The 5,794-nt window shown below is 33.9% G+C and overlaps 1 pseudogene; it reads right to left on the bottom strand.

Moving 5' to 3' along the window:
- Positions 1-330: 330 nt before the first annotated feature.
- LOC107892086 (3-ketoacyl-CoA synthase 6-like) lies at positions 331-2,036 on the bottom strand (annotated as a pseudogene).
- Between the last annotated feature and the right edge of the window lie 3,758 nt (positions 2,037-5,794).

Genomic DNA, 5,794 nt, shown 5'->3' on the forward strand with positions numbered 1-5,794 from the left:
TCAATCATATTTAAGCATAGTTGTTTGGTTGTTTATAATTATTTGGGTTCTTTTTTCTTGTTGTATATCTCTAAAACTAGTGATATATGTTTTCTTTTTCATTTCGTTTAAGTTGATATTTAATAGTTCTGTTTTGAGGATTTGTTGCGTATTGCTGTCATCTTTTCTTTAATTGGACACCTGTTATTCTTGTGTTATTTTATTGTTCTGTAGCTGACATCTATTTGCTGCATATATTGATGATGATGATAACGATGATTACAAAACCAAAGAAGAAAAAGAATTAATTTTTACCTAGAGACAAACCCAATTCAAGCAAAAATAAGGATAAATCATAAATCACGACTTCCATTTATATATATATATTAATATCCTTGGAGCTGTTCAGTTATTCATATTCTTGTTATTTGGACCATATAGCTTATTTTACATGGTTTTTCTTTTCTTGTTTGATGAGTCAATAAATCAACTTGGAAATTGAAAATTTAATCAGGTTTGAGAGATTGAAGAACCAGCTTCAATGGGGTAGAGGTGAATACAATCACGCCATGGGTTGTTCTTGTTTGAGTCCCCAGCTATTGGTCTCACACACTCCCAAACACAGCTGCAACACTTAGGTCCAGTACCCATCCCAAGCATCAACACCTTGTCCCCTTTCTTTACACGTTCCTTGGCCTCCATGTAAGCCAACTCGTACCACATTGAAGAAGACGACTGGTTCCCGAACCTATGCAGTGTCATTAAAGAAGCTTCAACATCTCTCCCATCAAGATTTAACCCTTTGGCTATCTCTCCTATTAGTGCCCTTCCAGAGGTTGGCAGACAGAAATGCTGTATCGCTGTCTTAAAGCTTGGCATGTATATTTCCCCTTCTTTATCTTTGAATTTCTTTCGAATTACTGAGACAACATGCTTGAGCTTTTCCGTTAAAGGTAAGATTTTCAAACCAAGAATCGTCATGTGTGACCTCAGAAGTTCTCCTGCTGCTGGCAGTAAACCTTTGTCTATGGTGACCCCAAGTTTTCCATCATCGTCTTCTTCACGGATAGCCGTCAAATAAGCCTTGTCATCAAAGGCTGTTTGGGTTCTCAGTGTCCGTATGAGCCTGTATTTAGATGTTTTGCTTGCTTCTTTTCTGTTGGTGAGCAACAGAGCTGCACTGCCCATCCTGAAGAGGCAGTTAATGAGCAACTTAGACCTTTCATGACCTGAATACCAACCGGCAGACAAGATTTCGGTGCTAATAACAATGGCGTAGCAATTGTTATTAGTTTTGAGAAGATTTTGAGCCAAGTCAATGCCAATAGCTCCTGCACTGCACCCCATACCAGAAAGGTTAAAGCTCTTCACATCACTTCTCATGGAGTATTTGTTGACGATGATGGAAGACAAAGAAGGTGAGGGGCAAAAGGCACTACAGTGAATAACAAGTATATCAATATCTCGAGGAGAGAGTTTGGCTTTGGTTAAAAGATCATCCATTAGTGGGAGCAGAATCATTTCGGCTTCTTTAATGTATTCCCGTTGATGGGTTTTGGGAGGGGAGCTAAGTAAGGCTGGAGGAAGATAAGTTTGTTCGCTTAAACCCGAAGAAGCTACTATTTTGGCCATGAATTCTACACTTTGACTATCAAAAGATATAATGGAGGAAGCATGTTGTATGAAGCGCGAGAGAGGGAGTTGGCAAGTGCTTGGTGGTTTGAAACAAGAGAAGTCTACAAGGTACACTGAAGGGGGCTTCAAGGCCAAGGCTCCAACTCAGCACATAAACAAGAAAGAAACAAAACAGTAAGAGGAGGTGGAAAATGGGGTTCCAATTCCATTGTTGGAACAAAAACAAACGTTGGAGGGAGAGTAATACAAGTAGAAGTTGAAGAGGGGTTGAAGTTGAATGAAGGTTTTTTGAGAGCATCGCCATTGTTGAGAGGAAAATGGCGATGATGTTGGACAATGAATTGTGCTGCTTAAGCTTAGGTAGAGAGAGAGGATCCATTCTCAAGATTAGCTAAGATGGGAAGCCTCAAGTGTTTTTTGGGTTTTGTTTCAGCTCTGGATGCCGAGAAGGCATTAAATACAAGTGCAAATGAAGTGACCACCAGAATGTTCCTTGGATTATCTGTTTTCAACCTAAACTTTTTCTCTCGGCAAAAAGAAAAACCATAAAATTTTGGATAAACATGAAAAAGTATATTATCAAAGTTATTTATAAAATAAAAAATTGAATTCAATCTGAATACTTTATTTTTATATTAAATAAATTAATTTTGCATGTTAAAACTTTTTATAGGTTCGTGGAATGTAACACTAGGATTTATATTATTATATTTTAAAATGAGATTACAATGTTTGGATTATCAATATTTCAGTCATCTTGTAATATCATATTACGAAATAATGCCAAGATACTGTAATCTCATTTCAGCTAATTCCTTAGGTTATCTTAGATTGCATGTGTAATCTTAAATTTTGGGCCAATTTACCTTTTGTTTTTATTATTTTAATCAATTTAGATTTTTTCTGTCATAAAGTTTAAGACTAATTAAAAATAAAAAAATAGTTTTTTTCTTAATAGTGAACCAATAGATGTCATAAATTACATTTATATTTATTATATATTATTGAATAATTTATTTATTAATATATTAATTATGATAATAACTATATTACAGTTGGTGTTATAATCACTTTTCATGAATTATTATAAGTATGATTTTTAAATTTATTTTAACATCGTATATTTATTTATAAATATATAAATAGTAATAAAAAGTAATAATTGTTATAATTTATCATAATTTTTTGGAAATTGAGATAAAAAATATTAAAGGAGCTAAACTTGTTAAAAATAAATAAATTCTATAACAAGAGTAATTGAGTAAAATGAACTTTTAGGTGCATTATGTCAACCAAAAGCCTCAATCTTACATTCCAACCAAATAAATCAAATAATATAATCTCACTTTCCATCCATAATCATACATTCCCGTAATAGAACATAATGTAATATTCAAAGAAGTATTGCAACAATTTAGTTGTACGTGATACAGTTTGTTAATAAATACAGATGTGATTATATTCAAACTTAGTATGTCAAAGAAGAATTTTATAATTAAAGGTGTTTGGCTTAATAAGAAAAAAAACTCAATCCAATATGGCTAGCCCTTTTGAAATATGCATAACATATGGAATCAATAATGGAGATTATTCTAATTAGTAATTGGAATTAAGAACGACTTATGTGAAAGCTTATTCCATGAGTAAATAAGTTTTAATAAGTGAAAACACCCAAAATATTATGTGAATTGGTAAATAAGTTTTTATAAGTGAAAACACCCTAAAATGTTGTGAATTGGTAAAGTCGAACATGCTTGAATGTTGTTTCCAATGTGATAATGGTATGAAATTGGCATAATTGAAACTTGAACCTATGTTTTAAAAAGAACACAACACTATTTAAGGATAGGGTGATCTACGAAATTCAAGTGTACTTACAAAACTCTTTTATCTTAATGCATTAGTGGTTTAAACACATAGGTAAAAAACCTTTTCGAGAGGCTCGAGACCATAAATTTTGGAGGATTGTGCAACCAACAAGGTTTAAATGTTATAAAGTTTGGGTTTGTATTTGCTTCTTAGAGTTTTGGCACGTACATTGAGTTAAACACATTTGGGACTTGATTTGTGCTAGAATGAGATTTGAAAATGTTGTAAAACAATCTGAAACTTATGAGTGTCATATGATGATATTTGGGGATGTTTTGAGATGTATTTGGACAAAATTTCAGGTCCTTTACACTCAAGTGGACTTGATCATGGGTTGGACCACTCGCTTAGGTTTAAAGATCTGCTCGAAAAGTGGGAGGGTTTTGATACGAGCTCGTTTCGAAAGATGTGACGAGTCGTAATAACTTTCGATCGAAATTAGGTAATGTCGGTTAATGAATTTCCAGTCAATGAGTTTCAAGGATTGAATAACTTGATTAAACAAAGGTGTTCGTTAGGTATATGAATAATAGAAACAATTTGATGGATGGTGAATAAAGATGTGATACTCAATGAAACAAGATCGAACCCTTATTAGCAAATAAGGACCCAGGCTTAAAACGTTTCAAGGAAAAATGAAGGAATGAGGATAAAACCAAAACCCCACTATTTAGCGAAATAGGAACCTTCAGTATAATGTTGAACGCCAGACCAAGGGTGATAAGTTCGGGAACAAAGTCAGATTGACGTCACTTGTGAAGATAAGTCAATTGAGCTTTGAAGAATAAATGGAGTGAATCAACTCACCAAAGAAATATAGTTTCATTCAGAATTTGGCAAAAAGTCATTTTACAAGAAAATCAACAACTATTTATAGCCTAATGGCTAGTAGCCGAATGGAAAAATCAAGGCTTAATATCAAAGAAAACATTGAACTAATTTTAGCTTTTTAATTCATTAAATGGCTGTAGCAAGATTCAACTGAATGGTGTCCAAAGAATAGCTTCTTAGTTAAGCAAATGAACTTGGAGATTCATGGCAGCAACTAAATTTAGCTAATGAGCTTTAATAGATTCATTCTTGAAGCAACTCTTGCTGAAAAATCACCAGAATTAAAGAGGGAACTTGAGCAGCCATTTTAGGTCTGAATGGACGGTTTTGGAAAGCCTCATGGTGTGAACAAAGCTGAACCGAACAGCCATGGTGTGAACAGCTAATGTGAAATGCATTATGCTACTCTGGGAAGATAATCGGCCAACCTTGAAGAATGATATGGCTGCTAACACTTGGCCGAATGGTTGTCTTGAAAAATGCCCAAATTAATCATCTCCAATGCATGAAATGTACCAGCTGCAAATGCATCTTCCCATGCATGAATCTACATGCATGAATCTGTCCAATGTATCTTCACATTCGGCTAGACCTAAACAAAACACACGAACTTAATTAAATTAATCCAATTCAGCTGAGCTAAATTTAAACATAATGTGGACACACTAATTAACAATGTGACAAATTAAATGATAACTAAATAAGACACATTAATTCGGCTGGACATAATTAAAACAAGTTTTAATTTAAGACAAACTTAATGAAATCAAGACACATTTAATTTAACTAAGACAAGACAAATTAAACACTTATATTAATTAAAGACAAAATAATGAGCTGTAATAATACTTAAATAAATGCTTAATTTAAATGGTTCAAAATTCCAGCAGCAAATTAATTAGCTAGAATGAAATTCAGCTTCCCAAAAATTGAAAATATTGAGCTCATTCTTGAACTCCTTGCTATCATTTTCCCATGTTCGTTACACAATTGCTGAAATAGCCTCCTTAAATTGCTTGGCTCGAGCTTGCGTTATCGGACCACTAGGCATCTTGATGGCCTCTTGTTCGATCTCTACTTGGTTCACATGCGAGCTCACATCAGGTTTGGACAAAAAATATAGGCCCAAAAAATAGGCTTGAATAAAAAATAATGTCCATTTTATAAATGGGTCGCGCCTCGGGTAGGACTTTTTGGCCGGAGCCTAGCCAAAATAAGCCTAAACTTTTTTTCTTGCTGTTATGATTTTGTTTTACTATCATTTCACTATTGTCGAAATCATTTTTTGAAAAAACAAAAAAAATTAATTTGTTGTCGACTTAAAAGACGAAAATTTGGAGTCGCCACCGATCCTTTATTAAGGTGTGATCGGCTCACCTTGAAAACGATTTTGATTCTGCGAATTTTGAGAAAACAGGTTTGGGAGTCGGTTACACACGAGGAAGGGTTAGCACCGTCGTGACGCCCAAAATTGGTACCG

The sequence above is a fragment of the Gossypium hirsutum genome, chromosome D09 (assembly GCF_007990345.1).
Source record: "Gossypium hirsutum isolate 1008001.06 chromosome D09, Gossypium_hirsutum_v2.1, whole genome shotgun sequence".
NCBI lineage: Eukaryota > Viridiplantae > Streptophyta > Magnoliopsida > Malvales > Malvaceae > Gossypium > Gossypium hirsutum.